General features: G+C 41.9%; 1 protein-coding gene and 1 long non-coding RNA gene across 4 annotated transcripts in view; one reads left to right on the forward strand and one right to left on the reverse strand.

Annotated features, from left to right (window-relative positions):
* Positions 1–2,129, reverse strand: part of GRB10 (growth factor receptor bound protein 10) — a 142,890-nt gene extending 140,761 nt beyond the window's left edge. For 2 of the 3 annotated variants that reach the window (XR_009818661.1, XM_061995570.1), the window contains exon 1: positions 1,758–1,846. The gene's annotated coding sequence lies outside the window, so the exon portion shown is untranslated. Of the gene's footprint in view, positions 1–1,757; positions 1,942–2,095 lie in introns of those variants that run through there. The other variant, XM_061995571.1, reaches the window with a different exon arrangement.
* Positions 2,130–14,201: 12,072 nt separating this feature from the next.
* Positions 14,202–27,837, forward strand: part of LOC133625338 (uncharacterized) — a 32,395-nt gene continuing 18,759 nt past the window's right edge. The window contains exons 1-4 of the long non-coding RNA XR_009818662.1: positions 14,202–14,274; positions 15,668–15,800; positions 18,580–18,641; positions 20,266–20,326. This is a non-coding gene — a long non-coding RNA (uncharacterized LOC133625338). The remainder of the gene's footprint in view (positions 14,275–15,667; positions 15,801–18,579; positions 18,642–20,265; positions 20,327–27,837) is intronic.

Raw genomic sequence — 27,837 nt, forward strand, 5'->3', positions numbered from 1 at the left:
GATAGCATGTTACTGTACAAAGATACCCAGAGGAATATGGCTCTGGAATAGCTCTCCCTCTTCTGTTTGCACTGTAAGCTAAGCCTTCCAAGACTAACAGTGCATGGGAAGAGCACCCTGCTGGCCCTCTGCATCCTTCACACTGCACAAGAAGAGCATTTTGCCAATCCCCTGCACACTTCCTCAGCCCCAAAATGATCATGAAGCACACAGCCAGAGCTGCCATTTGAAGTTCCAAGCATACTTCCTTTTTCCATGCAGGTTTTCCTAATCTCCACACATCTGTGGTGAGTTTTTTTAACCTGCCCTCACAACTCACTCCTTTTAATCCTAGGATTAGCCTTGTTGCCCTTCTCTGTAACTTTTCTAGAGCTTGAAGTACAACTAGTCTCTAAGTACAACAATCTCTATAGACTAGATGCTCTAGATCAAGTTGGAGCATTAACGCATCCCTACTATGCATGCTACAAAATCTCTTAAAATGAATAACTGCTCAGTACCTTTACGAGGCAACACAATTTCCAGCTGTCCCTTAGGAGTATAACTTAAGGTGGTAGCTAACCCACATTTCTGCTAGTGCCCCCTTCTAGCCTCCACCCCACCCCCCCCGAATTCATTCTTCTTCAGTGAATGAAAAAAAACAAACTACCTTCTCCGGAGCTGTTTCAGAAAACCTGCTTTGACATACCAGCAACACATGTTCCTATTTCAACAAACGGGAACATTTCAGGCAGACCACCACTTCAGATGGAGTGGGGCTCCAAGCTGCTGAATCAGCACTTTCCATCCTGCTGGCAACAGAGTTAGGGGATGCTTCAAAGGAAAACAGGGGAAATGGGGGAAGGGGGGGGGGGCGGGCGGGGAGGTGCTGGCACTTAAGTAACAGAAGCGGGCAAGAGGATTTTGCAGGAGTTCATCTGCCAAACCAATTAACTGCAAACTGTTCTTATAAAGATGCCACAGTTTCAGACCCAGCTTGCAGTACCATCGTTATACAATGAGAGATTCATGCGTGCGCGGCTCTCCCCGGCAGGGAGCAGAGGCTGGACAAACCCAGCGCTCCCCTGTTTGGGGTCTCCCGGGCTAGCGAGGGCTCCTCTGTCAGGGTCGGGGCCGAGGGGGGTGGGGTGCGGAAGAAGGCGGAGGGTCCAGAGCTGCACGCTTGTCCGCCCGCACCCGGTTGCCGCCGCAGCCCCGCACGACGGAAGAGCAGGAAGGTGGCAGCACTCCGGGGTGGCACTTCTGCCAACTGCCCATCCGCCAATCCTCCCAAAAACGCTGAGCGGCGGGGTTGGGTAAGCAAGGTATGGGGAACACGGGGGAGTTCCGGCTTGGTGGGGCAGGTCTTCACTCACTTCAGCGCGGGGTGACGGGAAAGCCCGGCTCCTGGCGCCGCCGGGGAGAGGCACGAAACGGGCGAGCAAACAACACGCAGCAAGGAAGCCCCGAGCCGGGGGAAAGGGCCGCTTCCCCAAGCCCCGCGGCCCCCCAGCAGCCTCCAGCCGCCCCCCCTGCCCAGCCTCGGGGGCTCCTCGCAGGGCGGCGAGGGTCTCTCCCCGCGGGCACAGGGGGCTCGCCGGCGGCCCCAGGAAAAGGAAGTTTGCTCTCCTCCTCCCGCCGGCCTCCGCCAGCAAGGAGCCGGCGAGCCCTCAGTACTCACCCACTCGGTTCGGCCTCCCCCCATTGCGTCTCTCCCCCAGGGGCAGCCGCCGCCGCCACCCCCTCTGCGCGCTCCGCGCCGTCCCCCGAGCCCTTACCTGCTGGGCGGCCGGCACCCCCCCGCTGGGCGCCGCGCACCCGCCAAGTTTCGGGCGGGCGCAGGGGGTCGGGGGAAGGGTCGTGCACGGGGGCGGGAGCACGGACGAGGAGGGGGGGTTCCTCTGCGGGCGGCGAAGTGGAGGGGGCACGGGCAGGGGAGAGCAAGCTTGCGGAGCCACGCGCCTCAAAAAAAAAAAAAAAAAAAAAATCAATTTAATTAAACGAGCAACCAGGAAAAAAAAAAAAAAAAAAAAAAGGACAAAACAGACCCGACGTGGCCGGGGACGTTCAAGGCGACGCTGGGCTGCGGCAAGGATCTGCGAAAAAAAACTTCTACCGTTCAGCGCCGCTCTTGCCGCCGCCGGCTCCCCGTGCTAACGGCGCCGAGCACTCGCCTCGCGCCCAGCTGACTCCTGGCGGCGCCCCGCGCCCCGCCTCGCCCCGCCCCCGCCGCACGCAGCCGCAACCCCGGTCCGCGCCCCGCCGCCGCCCCGCCGAGCGCAGAGGCCGACTCGCAGCCGAGGACGCGCTGCCGCCGATCGGCTGCGGGCGGGAGCTGACCACCCGCGCGCCACAGGTCGCCCTCAGGTAGCACCGGCGAACGCCGTTGTGCGGTGGACAGGATAGCGTGCTCAATGTCTTTAAAATAAAGCAAGCAGAGCACCCGCGGGCATCTGCAAACCCGAGACTTTAGTGCGTGGACTTTAACTTCATCGGCCCACACTATTTTCGCATTTTTCCTCTCAAAGTCGACCGGGAAGGTGCCTCAGCTCACCTTTCTGTGGTCCCGGTAGCATCGGGTAGGCGTTCTGCGAGTGGTAGCAGCAAGGTGGACCATTCAGAGGACTCCTCCGTATTTCAAAACACCCGTGTTTCCCAGGATCCCCATGCTGCCACCAGCACCCCTACCAACTGCTGCTTCTAACTTATGTTGCAGTGGGGCCTTTGGTATTTCGCTCCATGGATCACCAGAGCATTATCATAACTCCAAACAGTCCTGTTTGCAAGTAGCTTGCAAATATCTTGGACTGTGGAAAAGCTCTTTTAGGAGAGGCAAGGCCATGCGCTTCCCCAAGAGCTTCTTTCTAAAAGTGTGTAGACCTCAACGTGTGCCATTGCACTCTATGAGGAGAGGAATACTCAATTTGCCAGACATAAACCCACCTCTTGTAAGAAGTGGTCAGCACTATAAAAGGAAATCAAGTTTGAGAAGAAGCAGGAGAAATCTCTGGGCTTTCCCTCCTGAGACTTATGCTGAAGGGAGCATTGTGCCTGAGTGCCTGCATTGAATATGTTTTGCAATGTAACATGATACCTACCTCATTCTTGCTCTTTCTTCCTCCATGGCTCCTCTTTACTGTATTCAAAAGAATGTTTTTCTTATCAGCTCTCCTCTGTCTCCATGTTTCCAGCCCTGCTCTGATCTCACTCTGTTCTCAACACTCACTCTCTCTGTTCTACTCCTCAAATAATCTCTCCGGTTTCCTCCTGTGTGTCACCTCAGCCTCTCAAATGCACATGCCGCCCTGATCCCTGCTCATCCTACTTGTGCCACCAGCCCTGTAGCCTCTCCTCAGCCTCTCATGTCTCTCAGCCGTCTCCACTTGACACAGTGCTGAGTGTTGCCCTCCAGCCTGTCAGCACTGCTAGCCCTCATCCTGGCCCAGCCCAGGCCTTTGGGAACTTGCTCCACTTGCTTCTCAGCCCCCAGTTCACCCTTCTGTTACCTCCACCAAGTTGGTCTGCTCTGACTTTCTATGTGCCATCGTTCACTCTGATTGTGCATTTTGGGGATCCAGCCTCAGAGTGGTGGTACCTCACCAGAGGAGAAGCTGCTTCCTTTCTGCCACTAGCAGAAGGCTCCTGTCTAGGTTACTATCTAGTGAAAAAGTGAAGGAAGCTGGTATCAGATTTCTGCCTGAGATGATTCCAGAGGTAAGGAGGCATCTGCCACCTGCCAGATCCCAGGAGCAGTGTGGCTGGCATCACAGCCCCACCTGCTTTCATAAAAGAACTTTCTGGCACACTGTCCAATCGCATCTTGAAAAGTCTCTAGTGATGGAGACTCCACCATATCCTAAGGATATTGTTCCAGGGATGATTGTTCTCACCGTTAAAAATGTCTTTCTTACATCAAGAAGAAAACTCTCCCGTTCCAACTTGTATCTGCTACCCCTTGTCTGCTCCCCACGGTTCCTTGTGAAGAGAGAGCCTCCATCCTCTTTGTAGCCATACATGTACCTGTACAATTTGATGAGGATTTGTGCAATAGATGTCTGGTTGTTGCTGCTTCCACAGAGCCTGCTGCTACAGGCACAGCCCAGGGCTTCAACACATACACCTTCTACATACAGTTTATTGCTGCTCTCCCTGGCACATCCTTTAGCTGTGTAATGAAATGATTATACTTTGTCATCCGTACTATTTCCACCCTAGAATATCAATTTACAGCCCAGTGTTACAGGGTGTCCTCAAAAAGTGAGAAGTGAAAGGAGAGAAGTTGTATAACTGGGCTGGCACTGCAGAGCCAGCCAACTGCTGGCAGGGTGGCATTGCAGGGATTTCCGCCTTCCAGAACATCCCCATTCTTCTCCAAAAGCCCTGCTACCTCAACATCAAAGGCACATTGCACATTCAGTCTCAAAATCAGAGACCACCCTTTAAAACTGTGATACTCTGCATCCAATGCTGAAGGGAAGCTGGAGAGATAAAGGCCAGGTATTTTTGAACCATCACACAGGCAGCTACCTGGCTGTCTTCCAGCATGCACTTTCTTTCAGTGTGCTCACTGTTTCTCTATATAAGATTGCTGATACATCAGTTAATCATATTGAGCAAGTACTTAAAATTAACTTTTAAATTATTAATGCATAAGAACATATCTGTTTGCCATGTACATTATTTTAAAGGATTACAGTATCTACACTGAGTTCCATTAATGTTACATTTTGAAGACAGTAAATTGACTTGTATGGAAATCAGAAGAGTTGATGGATTCCTCTACAAATGCCTTTGACAATGATAAAATGTTCAATTGGATTATTAAACGTGTGCCTATACTTAAATTTCTTTCTAATACACACAAAAATAAGAGACTGCCCAAGCCTTAGTAGTATGATATTTTTCATTTTGTGGTGGGTTAAAAAAACTTGATACACTAGAGTATTGAAAATACTACTCTGACAAATAAAAACACTGGGAAAGATATGTTTAGTTTCCTAGACTACAGCTGTGTTGTTCAAGGCAAAACTGTACTGTCATAAAATCGTTTATCCAAAATAGCACCATTAAAACTGTTAAATGTAGAAGTAGCAATGCATCCTTTCAATGGTACTGGAGGACATACTTATGATAGACATTTTCCCTTAACTAAGAAAAGTCTGAAAAAATCTACAGTATACTACATCATGAAAATAGCAGCCTAAAATGCCAGCATTTTCTCTATGGAAAAAGATAATTGTCATTTTTTACAAGAAAAAACAAGAAATAATGATGGCAATAACATTCTGCAACTGTATAAGCATTGTTCTTGCTCAAGGACAGTCCAAAAAGTAAAGGCAAAAGTTAGCAGAGAAGCCTTGGTGCCTCAGGGCTTCTATGCCAGGGAAATATGTCCAGGAGTTTTTCCCAGCTGCCTGTTTTCTTCTTCTTCACAGTGGTTAGGGTTCAGACTGGAAAAACCAATTCTGCTCACCTCTGATGGAAGAACTAATTAGACTTCTTGGCCATGCTCAGAGGGATCCTGGGCACTGTGGAGAATAGAACAAGGTATGCAGTCCACTCCTAGCTGGAGAAGATCTTGCTACCCCTTGGCTACTGCAGTTAGAGCCTCTGGTACAGCTGGTCTTAGGAAGTTAGTTTATTCTCCAATTTACTGCTCTCAAGATATCAGGGAAGCCCAGAAAATGCCCTCTTCACCATTTTTTCTCCTCATAAAACTTAACATTAACCTAAATTTCTCATATGTTAAGGCTTCAGAAACATTCCTGTAATGTAAGCAGAATATAGGCATTATCTGTCTATTTGGTCCTACATTTAAGATTAAAAACCTAATAATAAATGGCTGTTGGAGTTCAAGTACAGTGGACTTGGTTTGCTTTCCACAGAGACTTGCACTCTGCAGGGTGACTTTCCTTTTTGGAACTTATCCAAAGGACACTAAGCTCTAAAATTCAGTTAGTTCCAAGAGAGAAAAAGATCATTTTAAAGTTTTATTAAATTGACTAACAAAAACTATCTAGTAGATGTGATGTTTTCTTTAGAAACATTCTTAGATTTGATAATAATTCTGAGAATGGGCATCATTTTCTTTTCTACTATGTTGATTTAGGAAATGAAAATCCAATGGCAGAAGATTTGAAGAGCAAACATCAGAATCTGGCCACTGTTTTCATACTCAAAGGCACTTTCATGAAAGCATTATATGAAAGCCAGCATTGACCATCATCTTTAACTGGTAGAATGCACTAGGCTTCAGTGAACAAAAAAGGAGTCAATTACCTAGTAGGGGTATAGGCAAAAATGCTGACCAACTTTTATACTAGTAATAAGCTTCTTTTGTCGTGGACAGAGCTTTTCACCTTAAATAGACAGGAAGTCTTCTAACATTAGAATTTTCATAAAGCTTAATCTGGAACAAAGCCAACTCAAAATTAATGTTTCTGTTGTGTTTACTGTAGTTGAAAAGCAAATGCTTCAAGTACTTTAAAAAGCTATCCAGAAAAACAAATCTTGTCAATGTTAAGATAAAAGGAGGAAAACATGCTCCTTCCTTTCTGTGTACATGTTTCTTTTCCTATTTACTTGTTTTATGACTGTGTGGTGGAGACTGAAGGCTGAAAGGGGAAAGTGCTAAGAAAGAAACTAAACATGTTTGTAAAAACATTCACTAAATGTAGCTATATGAGCTAAAGAGTACAGATTGTATTTCAATATTCACCAAGACTGACATTTTGAAATTTTATATGTTTTCTCCCAGTATTCACGCATTTCTTGTTTTTGCCTAACCCAGCAGAAACCCCATCAAGTACATTAATTTTAGAAGTTTAGGTAGCTCATCTTCTGCCCAGTTGTTATTGAGAGGATTTCTTAGAATTAGCCAGGTATAGGAAAGACTTTTTCTGTAGTTGGTTTCTGAAAAACTAGCAACAGAAAAAGAATAACTAAGGCATGAACTAAGGCATAACTGAATAAACTCTTTTCATACTCATATTCATAAACTCTGTTCTGAATAAACTGTGTTCATAGACTACATTGTGAAAATCTCCTTTTTGTTCCTGGGTAAGTACAGCTTTTTCAAAAGGCTGAATAATCAGGGACATTTTGTAATTTGAGGTGGTGCCCTAAGCTGCAGTGAGAGAGATGGGCTCTTTCTGGCCTGTATGAAATAGAGCAGTTACACAGGTGTAGAGAGAAGGGAATTTTAAGAGATACTGATCATCCAAACAATCATTAAAAAGATGAATACAGTTAGCCCATCCTTCTAAAAAAAACCACATCTGTTCCCAGTGCAAGCCCCACAACCAAAAGATTGACTGATTCAATATTAATAGCTGTAAATTGCTGTATTCTCTCAGTTCTGATAAAGTGATAAGGAAAATGAGTACTTTTGGACATCAAAGATGTTCAGTGAAGTGGCATGTTAGAAGTGTTTCACTTTCTTCAAATCAAAGTCACCTGCTTTCCAGATGCATAATACATTTTCAACTAGGGTGCCGGATAACAGTAGACATGAAGAAAAATTCAAAATTGTACTGCAAAGGAGGAGATTCAGTTCAAGCTATACTACATGTTCTCATTTTTGACATGAGAATTGTGATTTATTCCAAACATGTGGTGCTCATTCACAGCTTTGCCACAGAGGAGGAGAGAATGCAACAAGAACAGTGACTCAGAATGAAATCCAGCCACACTATAGTTGGAAACTCTTAGGGAGCTTAGCATGACCGTGATTTTATCTTAAGTCTTTTCTTGGTTCCTGGAGAGGGAGGGAATAAAATAAGAATAAAGACAAAAAGAAAATCTTCAATGCCATAACTTGCCCTACATTGCTTTTAGGAGCCTATTTTAACCAGTGCCATAGGAGGATTGTCCAGCCAGTGCCATCTAAAAACCAGAAACTTTTCAGCCATGTAAATGAGAAGGCATTGCATAGGAGTAGATTTTATCAAGCTGAGAGAAGAGACATAGCAATCTAGCTGTACTGGACTCAAACCAGATCTTCCCTCAGTCTATGCACTGAGCGGCGTGCAGATCCCAGCATCCTCTGATGTACAACACTGCTTTGTGAGGTATTGACATGCCTTTTGTTGGCTTGTAGGGTAGGGGTGCAGAGCTGAGGCAAGTGTTAGGCAAGTCCTGCCTGTGTCTTCTAGGCATCATCATTCTCTACAACAGCCAGTTCATGTCCCACACCACTCTCCAGTGCAGACCAATGCACATTCTCATCATGTGGTTTTAAATGAGCAGAACGCAGGTGTCTGTCAATTCAAGTCTGGACTGGACTTCTTGTGTTTAGGCTCCTCTTTCCAAAGCAAGTGATATTTTGCTTTCCTATTGCAGGAATTCCCCAAAAAAAATCACCAAACCAAAACAAATTCATGCTACATTATCCTCTAAATGAATCCCTTTTCATAAAGTTGTAATCTCCTACAAACTCTCATTAGCCAAATTAAGCCAGACCTTTCTCAGAAATCAGCTGTTAGGAGGAGATTCCCTGGCTCCATCCCTAGGAAACAGTGGGTAGACTGCTTACATGGAATGTTGAGAACTTTCATTAAAATACAAGTTGGGTCTGCAGTGATTTTAAAATGGCATTTTGTACAAATCTTGTCTATTTTATTAGACTGTAAGAGAGGAGTAAGAAGCCATTCTCCTGTCTAAATGATTTCCTTTTATTTGGAAAAAATATTTAACCAGCCAAAGAGAGAGCATGAGAATGACCCTGAGGCTTAGCAGTTAGCAAAGCCTTCTAGGACTGGTGAAACCTGACTTTCACTCTCCAACATAATAAAAGTTTACTATATATTGTCTTAGCTGTTACGTACTGTTTTAACTTTTCCTGTGCTTCTCAGTTAATGATTTAATGCAAAGCAGTTTAAAGAGACAGACTGAAAGAATCTTGTGCCAACCTGTGAAGAAGGTCAATTTCTTTGTAAGGGTATTTTACTTCAAGTAAAGAAGAGATTTTAAATTACATTTTCTCCACCTAGTATGGGTTATCTAATCTGACTGTAGGAAGAAAATGTCCAGATCTGCCGTCTTTTTTCCAATATCTGTACTAGGCTAACGCTGGTAAATGTGCTCAGAGAATATTTCCGTCAGCAGAGGCCACATTCCTCATTTGCAAATCCTGATGAGACTTGCACTTCAGATTGTCTGGCTAGATGTAGGCATTTACTGTATCTTCATTATAGAGAAGAACTCTATAGAAGAGGACAACTTGTTCCTTGTGATATACATCCTTTACTAATAGAGCAATCTTTCAAAACAGAAAGGGCTGCCCTGTAGTCACTATCCTGACGAAACATAGATCTCCTCTCCTCTCAGAATTATAAAGGCTGTTCTTTGTCAAGGGACATGCTTTCTGTGACTGTCAGGTGTATGCAAATAATCTGCGCTCATTCTTAGTATGATTTTTAACATTCCTGAAAAGTAAATTTTGGGGAGTTGTTCATTTGGATATCAAAGAATGTAATTTAAGTTACTACAGTCAAGTTGCCTCTAATTATTTTCCTCCAATGCTTTATCAGATGTGAAGTAGAAATACAAAGATGTGGTACAACATAGTAGGCCAGATGTTCATCTTCAGCAGTACTGTAGGTCCACTGGTAGCAAAAAGTCTAAGGGAATCTCACAGGAGCTACTACAGCAGCTGAGAGGAGAACCACTGGTGCTCCTTGGGAAGTTCTCACAATCTATAGGTGGAAGTTTGGGGCAGGCAAGCTTGACACTGATAGCTGAAGATTTAGCTGTGATTTATTCTATTTTTCTAAACTTAATAAAGGTGCATTTTACCATTTGTTCCTCAAAAAGATTAGTGAAAGAAAATATCTTTGCAGAAAAGACTTACAGGACTATTACACCTACCAGACAAGATTGTTTTTTTCTCCTTGACCAAGCAACTAACATACACTACCCCATGAAGATGTAAGCATGCTTCTGGATGGCTAAAAGGCCTCAGCAGGTCTGGGGCTCCAGCAAGGAGGCTCCCTTGAACCAGGAACATGGCCCCTCTGCGAGTGTTTACCCAGCTCAAGGGCATGAGTTCTTTTCCACACAGCCCTTGTTCTAAGGTGAAAGGTGACATTTGTGGTCTTACATTGATTACTTCCTCCTCCCCCTCCAAAGGTGTAGTGATCCTCTTACACTGGTTATTGTTTGGGAAGCATTTGAACCTCTGCCTCATGGGATGAGATCACTTAGAAAATGCCATATAAGAAAAAAAATAGAAGATTTCATTCTGTGAACCACAATGGAGTAACGATAGAGCAAGGATATTTGCAGCAAATCAATGAATTTCTCAAATTACTATCCTCTAATTTATAGGACTTGCTTCTACAGTGGGAGGCAAACTACTGCTGGATTGTTCCTCTATCTTTAAGACCTAGGGCTACACATGTCGTGTTGTGAAAACCTGATACAAAATTGATTCTAAAAAATTGCCTTCAGATTACTCATCAGTAAGCGATTGGAGTCAGACCAGGAGCAGATGGCAACTCAAAAGGCAATCCTCTTCCTCTTTGAGAAGTACTATTACCTTGTACTTTAGTAGTGGTATTGATCTAAGAAACCTGCTGCCTTTTACAAACAGTAACAAGTGTAATTTTATAGTGTCCTGATAGCACAGTGAGTAGGATTTCTCTTCTTTAGCACCTGGAGAAACTCATGCATGTGGAGGTTAGGTTTACACCATTCTCATGCCTACAGTTTTCCAAGAGACACCATTCTCTCTCTGAAGAAAAATCAGCATCTCTAAGATCCCAGCATTCTGCCACCAGCTTGGCACCCAAATGTAAAACATGTGGAATTAAGGAATGCTAAATAAGTGCAGAAACAAAGCCATTGGCAAAAAGACACTTTCCCAAATCACAAAGTACATAGCAGGACCAGGAGCCAGAGTGACCGAGTCTTGTGCTGTGCTGTGTAGACTCACCCTGTGAGCCCACAGAGAGTACTACTACTCCTGAAACTACATGCAGCACACTGCACATCTTGGACAAGTTAAGCACTTGTTTAAAGTGGAACTGAAATTCTGAAAGCGAGTACTAGCTAGGTGTTATACCCCGCAGGACAGCTGGATACAGGGAACCTGCTGCAATAGTGAAAATTTCCACAGTCAGTATGTTTCCGTAGTCAGAGTCAAGCAAACTCTTCAGGAAAGAAAGAGGTATAAATAAGTTAATTTGAGAGTGGGAGAAAGCTTGCATACTTCTCAGACCTTATTCTATATATGATGAGGTCAAAAGCAAAACCCTCAAGCACAAACAATATTGGACACAGAGCAAACAACTCTGCTGTAAATTGCAGTGCACATCCACAACAGCAGATCTTAAGTGGGTATAAACTATCTATGGAAGCAGAGCTGGAAAAACACGTATCAGTCAAACATCTTCAGATGTATGTTGTGTGAAATACTTGACATGGTTTACAAAGCTCACAATAGCACTTAGGTAGATTTGGGAACTTTATCTTGATTTGAAGTGGGGATTCAGGTTACAAGGATTTTATTTTGTGCTTGTGGAAGTGTGATTTCTCAGGGCATTTTGAAAGCTGAATCTTTCAAAACATAAATCCTTTTAGAACAATCTTCAAAAGAAAGCTGAACGAATGGCAAACCACACAGGAGACAAAAATTACAATTTTGTGGAGAGACAAATTGCCCTTCTCAACTAGAAGTTCAGAAAGTTTGTATGCGAAGAACAAATACACTTAAAAAGAAAAAGCTCTGTTGCCATATAGAATTTTTTAATATGTTAATCGGAATGTATTTCAGTGCTAACTGTTGTACCTTGACAGGCCACTTTTAAAAAAGCAGGCTATGTTATAGGATACAATTCTGGTCCCAGTGAGGTCAAAGTGCACATGCAAGTCAGAGTTGATTTCTTCATCCCTAAACTCTGAAACACATATTGCACGGTTAGAAGTATGCTTTAATTTTAATTGCTTACATACTAATATTTTAATTGTTCTTTATTTCTAGGAAACTGAAGTGAGGTATGTTGAGGTCTTTATAGTTTTTGTCTGCTTGAAATTTTCCCAGACATTGAGGCAATGAGGTAGGTGACATTTCTATTGCTTTGTGTGGACTGATCAAATTTTAAGAAACAGGAAGAAATAGAAGTATTTCTCCAGGACAGTAAAACGCTACCTAATTATAAGTTTGCAGAAAACAAGCTGTAACTCACCCTAAAATTCTAGAACTGAATATTGTCATCAGATAGCTGTGATACTTGCAGTTGAAGGATCCTTTCGTTCAGATGCATAGAGCACTGGCTGGGGAACATGGCCCTTATCATGAGAAAATGCAGGCATCCGATATCAAATGATAATCATACATGGCTATATCATTTCAACATCATGTCATCTGCATTCCTGCTGCATATCCAAGCATGAATATCTCTAGGAAACACCAGTACCTGCATCATATGAAAGGATAGAGATCAAAGGGCATGCAGGAAAGGGAAAAAAAGGGGAGCAGGTTGTGCCCTGAGTATACAGGTAAAAACACTTGATGTGGCCAACATGGTGTGGGATGTGCATCCATACTCCAGGGACTGATTAAAAGCACCACATAATTTTGAGTCACACCACATTGCAGCAAAGCAAGGATGACAGGTGAAAAACAAGACTGCTGGTGCAGTATAGAGCTAATGTGGGTTTGGAAGTGCAGTGAAACCTGTGCTTTTTTGTTCATTTAATGGATAGGATTCACATACTCAGACACACTTCCAGCCTATATCATTTGCTACATCAGCAAATGTGTTACACAAAGGAAATAATTGTCCATGATCAGCAAAAATCCCAACCTCCTTTTCTCCTTGAGAAATACAGAAACCCAAAGAGTAGCCCAACACTCTAAATCCCATTACTTTTATTACAAGAGTTCCCAGGAACCCTGACTGCACAACAGAAAGTCATTGCTCTGGTCAAACAGTGGAAAACGTTTCATTAGCTGATAGAACTATTAGCCAACCTCCATCTTATTAGGTGCACCCCATCACTGGGTACCCCATAATTGAACTTGACTTTGAATGCAATCACAGGAAGTCAAGCTGTTTTCACTTTACCAGGAGGGTTTTGCAATATAACCACACTGCTGCAAGCTCACAATGCAAACACTAGAGTCTGCATTAAATAGACCCTTGAATGAATGTATATGGACACTGGCATAGCTATATCTGTGCAATCTGTCCTTGCTATATGCAGGTCCTAAAGAGCACTGACAACAACTTCAAGTAGTCATGGCAGGCAGAAACTCTGAATACTTGAGGACTCCCATCATCTAATTCAGTCTTGAGAAATTCTCCTACTTAGCCTACAATCCATTTCATGAGTTTATTAAGCTAAATGATGCAACAATTCAAATTACATCTTTCAATTCCTCCTAATTAGAAAACTGTATCAGAACTGCACTCCTCAGGTAGTCTGCAGCCATATTCTCATTTCCAGCCTAAATATATTCACAGCCAGTCTTATTTCCTTCCTGCCACCATTTGTCTGTCTGGTCTATTTGTGACTCAGTCCTTATTTATGACTCACTAATGTGAAAGATAAGATTTGTGCCTCAGCAAGTGGCCTAATTGCCCAGTGATGATTATATTAGAAATGTTCAAAAGGAAACATGAGAGTGTCCTTCTTAAAATCCAATTAAGGAAATATGTTTACATCTAAACAACTCTATTTTTTTTTTTTTTAATCCACATGACCTGGAGTTTCCTTGGTAAATATTTATGCTGTTTGTTAATTACTGCAGCAAATTTCTCCCTAATCCTCTTGTTCAACATGTGTATGGGGAAAAAGGCAAGGCAGTGCTGATTGTGCTTACGCTACCTTTCTCTGTTTCTTTAGCCTCCAGTTGTGAGAGTGACTAGCTTTTGTGATCTCTGTGCTAGACTGCAATTCAGATGAACTTGGTGGAGTCAAGGGTGTGCGAGTGACTTGGCAGAACAGCTGGAACAAATGGCAAAAGTTGTCTCTACTTGCCTCTCCAAAGGAGCATGTTCTGGCTTTGGTTCATCAGCTCTGCCCCATAAAGGTCCGGCTGGAATTTCAGCTGCTTCTGAATGTTGGATAACAGCAGTGGACAACAGCCTGTTTTCAAAATGTGCTCAGTTCTCAGTCCTGCAACACATGCTAGGATTGAAGGCATTGCAAGAGCAACATTAAAAGGCCTGTCTGGAGAAGAACATTGTAGTAGCTGTTGCTCATTTTATTATTCTTGCAGGACAAGCTAGAGGCTCCAATGACAGACGAGATCTCCATTGTCCTCAGCACCATCAATAGTCAGAACAAGTGGTGAGTTCTTATCCCAGAGAGGCTTATGTTTGGTGGAAGAACAGAAAACACTTTCTTGGGAGATGCTATCTTGTTTCATGGCAATCTGTCAAACCCCAGTTTCACCTTTGCTTTCCACCATATATTTCACAAATGTTATTTCAGGCTCGATCCTTAACTGGCACAAATCAAATATTGTGCTGCATAAAGTGTGCCAATTTGTGCTTGCCATGTCACTTCAGTGAAGACAATGAAGTTATGCCAGCTGACATCAGCATAGGATTTGGCCCTCAGATGCTGTCAATGCCACTTAGTGCCACTCTTCTCTTTCTGCTTCTTCCCAAGTGCAGAGAGATTATTCTGGCTGACTGCAGCCAAGAGCCAGGCGCGACTCGGCTTCCCTTCCTGCACGCAGCCTCCTCCCCAGCTCATTAACTCCCAGAGGAATGGGGGGTGTGGGAGGGGAGAAGATCCGGCCCTTTAGAGGTGGTTCCATTTATAAATATTGACTTTAATGTTAATTTCATGTAGTTGCTTGTAAAAGTCTTTTAGGCTGAAGCAGAAGGCACACTGCAGATGGCAAGGATATTTTTCACAGTTTTTATGGTGGATAACAATATACTTGACATTTTGCTCATTAAATGTGAGCCCTGGTATGTGAGTAAACATGTTAGGCATCTGCGCTCTAAAATTACCAGTGTGAAAAGCAACAACTCAAATGTTTCAGTCAATAAATGTACAGCACAGAAGCAATATTCAGCAACTTTCTGAACGCTGTGTGCAAGGCGAGGACTGAGTTTGCAGTATTACATGGAACACTCTAGAACCAACAAGGAGGAAATACCATATTGCTTCACAGTCCATACTTTGCAGGGAGAGGATTACATCCAAAAAAATCTAAAGTCAATGTAAACATGTGGTAGATCATACCCATCAATTTGTGTTTCTAGAGGAAATAACATGTGCGTAGTCAAGCTGCAAAATTATGTCAAAGGAAGGTAATTTGAAGGAGCTGAAAAAGTGGGTGAGGTGATCTGTGGAGGGAAAGGCAGATTACTATTGGGAAGAAAAGTACACCAGGACAAGAAGAGGCAGAAGGACAGATATATAGTGTAGTGTGAGAGGGTTTGATGAGTGACCAGCCAGCAGGAGAGCAAAGAGAACAGGTGTCACAGAAGTGGTTCTTCTCCTTTCTGTCACAGGGAGTTTTCTGCTCCCTGTCTTTGGCTTTTGACACATTCTTGAAGAAACGAAAAAAACCAGAAAAGATGAAAACTGAGATGGAAAGAAAAGCTGGAAGGGTAGAGTCACCATTCAGAATCTTTGCACCTTTAGGCCCGTCTAATCATCCGGTCCAAGAATCTTCATGTTCAAACCACATTCATGTTTTTTTTTTTTTTTTATTTTTTAACAGAGTGGTGAGAGTTTGAATGAAAAGAAAAGCAACCAACCAAATCCTGGATTTGTTATTGAATAGTTTAAGCAAGTGACAGTTTCACGCATCACACTCAGCAGGATACAAAGAACTACTGAAATCCCAGAATGGGGTAAGATATTTTGCATAATAAACTGTACATTGGGACATCTTCCTGACATTTGAGAGTTTGTCCCTAAAACATCTTCATCTCTTTTCTTTAATACTTCTTTCTCAGAGGTAGGCCCCAACATTTTTATATATAACTTTGAAGCTAACAGTGATAACTAGCTCACTGTAGTTATGAATTGTCCAGAAATTATCATGACAGGTATATAATTTATACTGAAGAAATCAAATATATAGCAAGATTAATCTGATCAGATTATTTCTGAAGGTTTAATATAAAATCTGATGGAGCAATGGTTACCACATCAGGTTAGCCAGTTGTATGGATATCTGTGTCAAGGTGTACAAAGTCTAAGAACCTGACTTTATCTTCTTAAAAGGGATATGTCACAAACAGTTAGTAGAAAACAGGAAAAAAATTATGAAGGGTGCAAACATAGTTACATGAAACAGGCCTCAACACTGAACCCACTAAATAAATGCATTAACTCAGTCATACATTCTTCCTATGAATCTGCTCTTCCTTCATGCAATAGTGTGAATTTTTGCAAGTAGTGTGAATTGCATCACTAAAAATGCCATTTAAATCAGTCATGTAAAATCCATTGAAAGAAAACAGTTTTCCTTCTTTGTCCTCATTACCTTCAGGAACTGTCCCCCAAAAACCTAAAATTACTTCTCATAGATCAGTTACCACAAAATCTTTGGTAAGTCGAACATGCTGAATTGGGATTGATATGGCTTCTGATTTCTGTTACATATTCAGAACAAGGGACCTGAAGCAAGAGAAGCTGGGCAGTGAAAGAAATACATCACTAGTCCTTTATTTGTAAATACGCTACTGCTGCTCATCTGAGCAATCCCTGCACCTGGAGTAGCTCTGAAAGGCAGGAGGTGTCACAGCTACTCACCAAGAGAGTGTTTGGTGTGAGGAAGGGTGATAGGATCTAAAATTTGCATGTGTTGTCCCATTTTCCTTTAAATGCTCATAATCAGGGGGTTTATTGTGATGAATGATCTCTTCCACTGTTATATCCTATCAGGTTATAAATCATCATTCAGCAAGGAATTAATAAGTTCACATGTTCAATATTAATATATTACTTAGCTGACATCAGAGCATTCAGAGCATGAGACATTTATTCCAGACAGATAGCAGTGAGATATTTCCAATTATTCCTAGCAAACAGACTTGACATTATGACATAGATTCTATAAATTAGAAGAAATTGTGAGAAGCACACTGTGGCATCTGCTCTGTATTTATTTAAAAGAAATCCTAGAAAGAACTGCAGAGGTTTTGCTAACTATCAAAAAACTGGACACTCTACTGGCATGGCCTTTAAATGGTGAATATTATTCTTATTCCTAAAATCCAGAGAGGCCTGAATGGCACCATGTCAGTATTATAAATGAAGTAGCTCCTTTGGTGATAAAGCATTTCTAATTGAGAGCCCAGAGTATTGCTCAAGATGTCATATTTAACGTATTTCCAAATATCTGTCGATATGGGATTACCATTTACCAACCTGAAACAAATTGAAGGCATTTCAGAAGCTTGAAATGCCTCTACAAGACAATAGATATGGGTTTTGGGTTGGGATTTCTGGGATCTATAGCGATAATATTGGAAGAGAGAGAGTACAGCTTCAGAAGTAAACAGCACAGTCAGCCAGGGATCAGTATCCATCCCTGAACACAGTGAGCATGTGTTCTCTGTCTATGCCGACACTACCTTTTTGAATTGCTAATGGGAAAACGTTTTCTCTGGAGTTTTGCCACACAAAACGTATTCAAAATGACTTCTTTCTCTCACCTGTGATGCTTTCCCATTGCCACAGTCAGATGAGGAATATCAGCACACAAGAGCCCAGAGGAAGTGAACAATGATGTTTGGTGTATCTCTCTAGAACTGGCGGTGTATCCATCGTAGCATTGAATTGAGTATGTGTAAGGACTCTCTCATAGTAAATATGTATGAACTAGATGAATTTTTGCAGATAAGTATGGTCAGTATTTATCGTGGGCATTCATTTTCCTCTACCTGGAAGAAAAATTCCTTCAGAGTTTTGGGGCAGGGTATCTGGAACTGCCAATTCCATAGCAGTATTCAGTCTTGTTAGAAAGTTGTCTAGCCTTCTGTTGTCAGAGTTCCTGAAGAGAGCAGGGCTACAGGTCTGGTGGCACTTAATATCTGACTGAATGCACCTTTGAACATTGCAGTGGTGGTACTGGATCAGAACAAGGCCCACCATCCTACCTGTGAAGATAGCCAGTACATAGATGCTTATGGGACGATGTGGCAGCAGGGCAAACACAAAGTGGTACTTCCTTCAGTAGTTCCCTGCTCTCCAGGCTTTGTGTCTCAGGAATTCCCTGCACCAGAATTATTTTCTTTTAATTTAATGTATTTGCCAACCACTTTTTGAACCCATACATTTTTTTAGTCTTCACAGAACCCTGTAATTAAACTGGAGATCTACCTATTTTAAGTTGCATAATGTCATATCTCTGTCTATTTTAAACCTACTGCCTGCTGTTCTTTTTTGTTATCCTCTGGTTATTGTATCAGAAAAGAAATCGGGCATAATTCCCTGTTCACCTCTCCTCTGCCCTGCTAGTCATCTGTTTGAAAGAAGGTTGTCTTAATGAGGTATTAGCTGTGATATTAGCTGTGATTCATCCCTCCCTCGTTTATGCCTTCCTGCACTGCTTGAAACCTTTTGCACTGGACTGCCCATGGTGAGAGGAGACTCTCATCTACCTCCTCTTTTTCTTCACAGGTACTTCTTAATTTCACACGCTAGGAGAAGATAATCTTTCTAACCGGACAGAGCCAGAGCAGGTATCGTGGGCAAAGGGAAGAGGACAGGAGGGAAGAAGAGATAAAATTTTAGAAAGCATGCCAGAAATGGGAAAATCTTAGCACAGACTCTCTTATGGGCTTTCTGCATGGCAAAGGGGAAAAGCACAACTCTCCTTTTCCCTTACCTACACCCACTACTGTGAAAGGGGATGTTGTGAATGCATCAGAGTTTATCAGCTCCTGACACGGACTCTCTGCTGATTTCTTCCACCTAAAGAGGAAATCTGGAGTAGGTATCCAGGGAAAATACCATCTGATCTGTGCCCTGCAGAGAAACAACGGGACATCCAGGGATGAAAACAGGGACAAGACTTATCTGTACAGATTCACCTTGAGGTCTTCACTGCACGAGGACTTACGAATTAAAGAAGGATGTGGGTTAAGCCATATCTCAGAATGAATTTTCTCTCTTTCTGGCAGTTACCATCACTTGGAGCAAAAAGGAGCCTTTCACTGCAGGACCTACTAGGTCTACAGTAACCTATATCCATGCCAAAGCAAACATAATTCCCACAGGCCCCTCTGCAGTACGTGAGGAGTACAGTTTCAAACCTTCCTGCTCCAACCACTTTGGGCAGCAAATGTGAGACTGCGGGCCAGTTTCCCATATGGTTCAGGCTGGCTCAGTTCCACCAGAATCAGTGGAGCTCTGCTGCCACCATCTAATTGGACTTTTGGCCCAATATCCAGCCTTCAGCTCTTGAAGAAGGCAAGTTGTGAATGTGTTTATACATTGGAGATTTCTCTTTTTTCCCCCTTCTGTTCTCTCCCTTTTCCCTCTCTGTGTGACAGCCATCTTCCCCTTGTCCACTCAGCTACCAGAGCTCACAGAGGGCATTGTCAGTTACACTTTACAGGGGTGAAAAGCACTAAATCAGAGGTGAGGAAAATAAAACTCTTACCCTGCAGCAATCAGAGGCAAGCAATACTTCTGCACCAAAACACAGTATGTGCACTGGTTATCTGGGTTCCAGGGCACAGAAATATTTGCAGCTCTTGATCCTAATTTATACTCACATCCAATATATCAGATTTTCATATTATTCAAACATAAAACTGTCACTATGTAGATTTGGGGCTTAAATTATGTAAGGATGATATTTTATTGCATAGAATTTGTTTGTATCTCTGTGGAAACCTGGCAGCCACTCCACTGCCGAAGTCCAAAGGGGCAGTGACAATTTAGGAAAAAGCTGAGAAACAATCCAAGAAAACAAGGTACACATGCTTCATTATCTAATTGTTAGGAGTTTGGTTTTTTTTTAATATTGTTGAGAAATAAAAAAGTGGAAAGAAGCACGAATAAATAAAAAATGACCTTCAGTAATTTGAACGATAATCCAAGCAGCAGTGTAGGATATTTTCACAGGAATTGACCTTCATCCTGATTAGGTTCCTGTCAGGGGTAGAGCTAACTCATATACTGAATTGCATAAGCTACTTTTAAGCGGTAGCACTTCAGCCTGGGGGAAAACAAGTAGTTGTTGCTCCTGTGCAGCTATGGAGCAGGCAGACAGGCAAGTGTTGTGGCTGGGGCTCTTGGTGAGTAGGAAAACAACTGCAGAAGCTCAGAACTTGACCATGCCTTCTCCTCCTGTGCTAGGTGCAGAGGCTTGTGAACCTGGATGTGCAGTCATAATGTCTCCTTAGCTCACCTGGGAAAGGTAAGTTGAGAGGTTGTGGGGATAAGGTGCTTTCTGACCTTTCCAGCAGCCAGAAGAAATGAGCTCAAATACTTCTCCCTTGACATAATGAACAGGTAGGGAATGAATTGCAGCTCCCAAATGTGACCCCAGCTCACCTCCACAAGCAGCACAGCTATTCTCCTGCATGTGACAGAACCTGATTGGTGAAAATGTTCTCTGGACATTCAGGGAACAAGCTCGCTGTCTGCACCTGGAAGCTGTGTGCCAGACCTCGTGACTTTCACTTCTATATTTTATCTGAGCTGGCCCAGTCTGAAATTTTATGAGAGATGAGCATGAAGGGTTTTGTGTTTTGCTTGTTGGGACACATGTGTGTCTTAACTCTGAGAAGGGGCGGGCAGGGGAAGAATTAAATCATGCCTCAAAGTAATAAAAAAAAAAAATAGGAATTTCATTATGACTGGACTTTGTTGAAGTAAAAAAAAAAAAAAAGAAAACGAGACAAATAATGTATAAATATCTCAAAACAACATTTCCTCCAGAGCAATAGAAAATTTTGTTAGCTGATGTTAATTTTCATGCTTCTGTGGGAGAAGTGAAAAAGGCATGCTGAAAGTGATATTTTTGAGATGCCACTAATAAAAATGCAGCATAAAAGTAGCACCTTAATTCTGTGTTCCTGCTGGAGAATACACTTTCTTGCCTTAGGTTTTTTCCTGTCTCTGCACTCTGTGCACACAGCTTTCACCAAATCTGCACTCTGAATTTATGTGACTGGCATAGCTAGCCTTTATCAAGACCAATTCTTTTCCCAAACTCTACTTCATACAACCAAGTTGTGCTAGCAGAGTTTTAGTTTCTTTTTCTTGCCCTCACTTCTAGTTTTACTTGTCTGGACATATTGCTGTGTGATCTGATCTAAGTGGACCTGCTTCTGCAGTGGGATTGGACTAGATGATCTCTAAAGGTCCTTCCCAACCCCTAGCATTCTATGATTCTATGATTCCATGATGCTATGATTCCATGATCCTAGCACAGATAAGCAATTGTCTTGTTGGCATCTTCGTGGATCACAAAGGGATAGGATATCCAAAAGGCCAGGTACTATAACGTACCCGGAAACTCGGTACGTGCTACTCTGGTGCACCCTCTCACCAGGATGCCTATCAGTCTTCATTGGAAGAGGTTGTGTGAAATGGAGACCCATCCCAGGTGACTCTTCTCCTATTCCCCTTCCTGTGCATTTCTGAGAAGCTATTTAAACAGGGCACTGCCTGCCAGTAATTGGCTATGTTTTGCATAGTAGTTATCTTGGTCAGTTCCTATTTTTACATGTGATATGTCTTTAAAAGGATAGGCAGGAGAGCATGGTCTAGGCAGCTAGGGTGAAGCACAAGGAAGGTAGCTGGTGGTAATAGATGCCTCGAAAATGTATGTGGAACATTTTGAGCATGAGCTAACAGAGCCTGCTTCATCTGCTCTGTATAACTACTCCGAGGGTGACTGCAGATATTTCTGCTGTTATCTGTTACCTGTACTTCTGCATTCAGCTGTAGCCTCCTCAGATGCCACCTTTCCAAAGAACTTCTCTTCCTCTTCCCACTAATTTTCCACCCTCCCAAACATTCCTACTAAGAGCATCCTTGCCCCCCACAATTTCTATTTTGAGGGTGGAAGGCTCCCTGCTCAGCTACCCCTCTCTCATCCTGAAGTTGTGGTTTTGAGGAAATGGGAGGGTACCTGAGCTTTCCTCTGTCTCTGCTGAATCCTGCAGAGCCAGTGCTGGGCACAGCAAATCCGCCTGCTCCCTGGTATGAACTTGCACCTTCTCTCTAGTGGAAAACAAGAACAAGAGTGTTTCCATGTCTGCTGCTCTGCGCTTCCCTTGCTTCTCCCCAGAAGGAATGTAACTGTGGGGGAGGGAGGCACAGAAAAAGCACTTCCTTGCACACAGAGGATTTGCAGGCACTATGAAGTGCTTTTGTTACATAAAAGTTTAAGAGTAGATTTGCAAATATTCAGCACTGATGCAACATCTACGAAGGTGGAGGGGCTTTGAAAGAAGAACTCTGATCCAAACATATTTCAGGACAAGAGTGTAATGAGGAAGAAATGTTAAGCATCATTAAGCATCATAATATCTTCCATTGATGTTTGCATGTATATCACATATATTTGAAAAGTGTAAAACCCCCAGCAAAGCAATGGCTTCAGAAAGATATCTCTAGATGCATATTTATTTTTTTAAAGAGAGTACATAGCTATACAACTCTCCAGCCAATTTTTTATTATTATTTTGTTAGCTTGCCTATGCATTTCTTTGCAAAATGAGCTAATAAAGCTAAGAAAACTGATGACATTGGTGCTTGGACAGCTATCAGAGGAAAAGAATAAAGTATTAGTGTAGGGAGAGAACTGAAACATTTCCAGAACTCCATTAACAGAATGAGAAGTGGTTTCAGAGAAGATGAGCTTCTATATTAGGAAAGCTTTACTTATTTCTTCTGAGATTCTGCCAGTCCCAAGGGAAAAAGAAAAGGCAGTGGTGGGGGTAGGAAAAGAAGAGCAGCAAAAAGTCAGGAATTAAGAGGATGATGTGGAGACAAGTATTTTGCCACTGTTTATGTAGGATAAAAAGAGCATCTTGTCTGAGCATGAGAAGGTTCTTTAAGTAGCACCTGCTACATAGTTCTCCTGTGGCCTCCCAATATTGGGACTGGATGGGAGACAACAGTTTTTTGTCCCTCAAGTCAGCGGTGCAGTCTGAGCAGAGAGGGATTACACCTACCTACACATACCCACGCTGTGGTGCAAGCGCAGAAACAGGGATGTGAAGCTGCAGAGAGAGCACATATACACTCACCCACCGCTCAGGAGTGGGGGGCAGGATAGCAGAGCAGTCAGAAGTTACTGAAGTATCCCTTTAATGACAGAGCCATAGCAGCAAGAACAACTAGAAGCTGAAGTGACAGCAGCAATTAAAGACAAGAACAGCCAACATCTGTTGATAAGATGTGCTGTTCCAAATGAGATGTGTTTACAAGAGCTGAAAGAGATTAGAAGAAAATTTCTACTCCTCTACTTACTCGCTACATTTGACAGGTTTCTTAAGTTTCAATGTCTGCTCTTCAGTTACTCAGTTCTCCTCGTTTGTGTAAGAAATATTTGTGACACTGTGTAAACGAAAACATAATTTAGAAAGACATGCAAATATGGTGGCAACTGCCCCCCCAAAATGGATGGATTTTCAGGTGGTTGTTTTTCTAGTTTACTCTTTGAAGAAAAGAGGGAATTTAATTTCTAGCTGATGTCTTTTATATAGGAAAGAGAATCCATGGCAAAGAAAAATGTCTTACAAAAGCAAAAGAACCATGGAGGGAACAGGTTAAAACTGTTTAGTAATAGAGAGATCATAATTTGCTGTGCAATGAAAGTGTGACACCACAATTAACACCTGTGCAACATTGACCCTTGTAAACACTCTCCAATGTCGTTCACTGAATTCCTCTGTCTTGGTTAACCATGCTCATCAATGTGGATAAATTTATGGCAGCCTCCTTTCCTGTGATTTTATGCCTCATTTACATGGATATAAGCCACCAGGCAAACTACAAGGGCAGCTTTGCAATCAGCACATCATTGCATGGGACAGGGGCAAGAAAGAAGTGAGACGCAATCAAAATAGGATATGCAGTGTAGCAACTCAGCATATAAAAAACATTCCCTTATGCTGCACAGTAGCACAGGCTCCTGCAAACCACAGCTAGGATGGTTTCTTCTCCTATGTTACTAAACGGCAGTTCAAATCTACCTGAGTAGTAAAGATGTCCAGAATTCAAGATCATACTAAAACTCTAGGCATAAAAACTTACCAGTCCCTCTAGGCAACTAAGTAAAAATCCTTTTTATTCCTGATGACATACATTTATATCAGATACTATTTCTCCATTGGATCATATGGTTTTAGCAGTAGGATAATCAAGGGCAGATGCAGGGTAGTGGAAGGGTACTTCAGGCAAAACCAAGCAGGTGAGTTTTTCAGTCTTTCCTTTAAAATTACACAACTGGACTCTACATACACTTAAAAGAAACTTCAGTATTCATCTCAAATAGCAAGTCCCTATGTTTCTTGTATCTTTACGGTCTTTAAAGCTACTGATTCTAATTAAAGCATGTAAGGAATTTTCCTTCACTTTCAGTGGAAGCAAGGCCAACCTCCCTGTAATTTACAGAAACAAATCTAGGATCCCTCATGTTCAAGTACAATTTCTGAGTAGATAGCTGACCTCATTTTCCTAGGCAGTTTTTAGACAGAGAGTGAGCAATGTACCCATACATTACTCAAGCTTCTTTTCATTGCTGTCCAGTAGTTCAATATTACACAGTGCAGCGGGTTCATTGGGAACGAAAGTGTAAGCAACATGTAGGTGAGCTCTGTCCTATCACATCAGCCAGGTTATAATGAATCATGCGTTTACAACCTAGTGAAACCTTCAGATATCTTTAAAACTTGGGTTTGAGGCATATATGCTTTGCATTGTCTTTAGGAGGATTAATAATTGATTGCTTTTTTTATTGGCCTTGCAAAGCTGCACTGACACCAGCTTCCTGGGCAGAGTTTGGCTGAGCAGGGCTGGGAGGCAGGGATACAGAAATAACTTTCAAGTCTATTTTCCTTCAATTTTGAGGCCATTTCACAGAGACCTTCACAAGATTACTGTAATGACCTACACTGACAATAATTATCTTCAAGGGATGGTGGATTTCAGGTTTGTGGATACTGTCAGGACAGAGGCAAAGTTTATATCAGCCCAGACTTACAGCACAAGTAAAATGACCTAAATCTTTGCCATGCATAGTTATCTCAGCAATGAGATAGCAGTCTTCTTGTAAGAAATCTATTAGGCTTAACTCTTGATCGAGGTGCAGTACATGCATCTGTTGCAACACATTGCAAAAGTGCTTATGAAGTTGCTTGAAAGGACTAAGACAACAAAATATCCCACTAAATTGCAATGAAAGTATTTTCACACTGCCTTGCACACAAATGAATAGAAATGTGGGGGAGAAGAGGTGGAATGATAGAGAAGCAAGCTGAAATAAAAGTAGATCAGCTTGTGACCTGTAATCTGAAAGACTGTAACTTATTTTTATTTTGGGAACACAAAATGGTCACAAGTAGACTTCTTTGTTACTCGAACCACAAGGTAATGCATTAAATATGCTTAGAGCTTCTGCAGTATAATTTCCTAGCTTTTTTTTCCCATGAATGTGGCTTTGAATTTCAGGAGAGAAACCATTCTTTGAAACGTGAACAGTAAAATACACTGGAAAAGTGAGGAGATTTTGAAATAGTTCACTTAAGGAGGAGTATTTAAATACTTTTTTCTTTCAGAATGCATCACTTACAACAGGCATACACCTCATGGAGGTGAAGTGATTGTGAGTACCAAATGATCTCCATTGATTTTGACTGAATTAGACATGCTGCTGGCTATATTCCTGTGTTTAGACAGTTACAAGGTTGGGCTGTTGCCTAGGGAATTGGTCTCATTAGGAAACTATATAATATATAACTGCAGCTATGAAGTAATTTATACAAACCATCACTGGCTATTCTTCTACATTGCAGAGCAAGAAAAAACCTACTTATGCCAATTTTTTAAATTTTGCTCTTAGAACATTGGAAAGGCAACAGGGAAAGGATGTGTCACATAAGTTGAAACCGTATCAATGATAAGGAATTATTAAACATTCCATGTTTCATGAAGGAAATCACTTCAATCTAGAAAGGCTAGTATTACATGAGACAATGTCTCAGCACATACTTACCTTCATTTTATTCAGTGAAAATGCCTCTAAGCAGAATAGGACATCTAAATAAAGACATTAGTGATAAGTAACATAAGTAAGATGTGTGCGTATATCTCTGTATGTGTATATATATGGTTTTATGTACACAGACATATCTATCTCAGTCATATTTCTTACTCTTAGCATTAATTAAAAATGTCTAGAGACATTTTAATTTCTTAAAAAAAACCCACAAGAAAACAAATCTTAATCTGAGTCCCAGATTGGAAATTGTACAACAATTCAATTTCTATCCAAGTCAGAAACTGGATGGTGTTGGTTTCTGCAAAGCTTTTATACTTGCATACATGCAATGTTTTATATAAAAACATATTTCTCAAAATAACCTATTTAAACTGAGTAGAACTAAAGCACTCATAAACCAAATGACTTTTTTTTTTAAATCAATGTAAGAACAACTTTGTTGTGTAGGCAAGCCCTTAAGAAGTGTCAAATGTGGGAAGCAGAGATTGTAGATTTATTTCTCCGATAGCGTTAGCAGAGAGGTCTTCAACACTGCTATTAGTTTAGAGCACTAATTTGTCAGCACATCTAACTTTTGGAACCGCTAAGTCTCTTCTCAAAGTCAGTGATCCTGTGATTTGCTACTGGACAGAAAAGTCAGTCTTTATACATTTTTAAACTATTAAAATATATATATAAACACCTAGTAAGTAGGCATAGATAAAAAAACATAACTACCATATATTTGTTACCCGGTCTTTACAGCCACCAGAAATGTATGTACCTGACATCTCAGAGTACAGAAGTTCCATTTAAATCTACAATTACTGGGTGCCAGCCTCATTGCCATCTGCCAGATGGGAAGGCTGGCTAATAAAAACACTACTAATATATAAATATTATGTAAAGTCATCTATAATATAAATACCACAATACTGACCTGCAAATGAACATGGAGACACTTCTCTGTCAACATTGTAAAATAAGACCTCTGAATCACTGTCCCCCATATATATGTTTCATTTTTGCCAACTATGCTACAGCACCTGCTTCTGAGGTTGTGTAGCCCATGTTCTGGGGCTTTTGGGATGAGGCTCACATGTACCCTGATATATGCACAGTGCATATACCTGTTAGGGAAGTGTACACATTTATGTAATTATGGTTCTTTCTGTGCACATTCAGTGCTGTACTGCCAGAGGAGCATTTGATGCAGCAGGTGCAGAGATAAAGGACTTTCTCTTGCAGGGCATCTGCTCAATGGGACAGCCAGTCAGTGGCTTTCTCTCCTCCATGTACAGCCATATAGTGGCCAACCAAGGGATGGACTTTTTACAGCATTTACTCTCCACTATGTCCAAAATCCTGCAGCTTTACTCTTTTTTTATATTTAGCAAAACCTGCCTTTCCTCTGGATGCCTGCCATATGTGGCAGAAGTTCTTTTCCCCTCTCCAGATAGCAACTTCCAGATTAGACTTTTTTTCTCCCATACTGTTTCATCTCTTACTGTTTCATGTCTTCTGCTGGAGGAAAGCCAAGCCTAATACCAAAGCCCTTGCTTTGAGACAAAGAGATCTTCAATGTGCTGCACTTGGAAAGACTCCACAGCAGGAGCTGCAATGTGTATTTTGTGCCTGATTCATAATTCACAATAATTCACAATATAAAATTTTGAAATCATCTGATCCTCCAAGAGAAAAGTAGTCTGTTA

Source organism: Colius striatus, chromosome 4 (assembly GCF_028858725.1).
Source record: "Colius striatus isolate bColStr4 chromosome 4, bColStr4.1.hap1, whole genome shotgun sequence".
Lineage (NCBI taxonomy): Eukaryota > Metazoa > Chordata > Aves > Coliiformes > Coliidae > Colius > Colius striatus.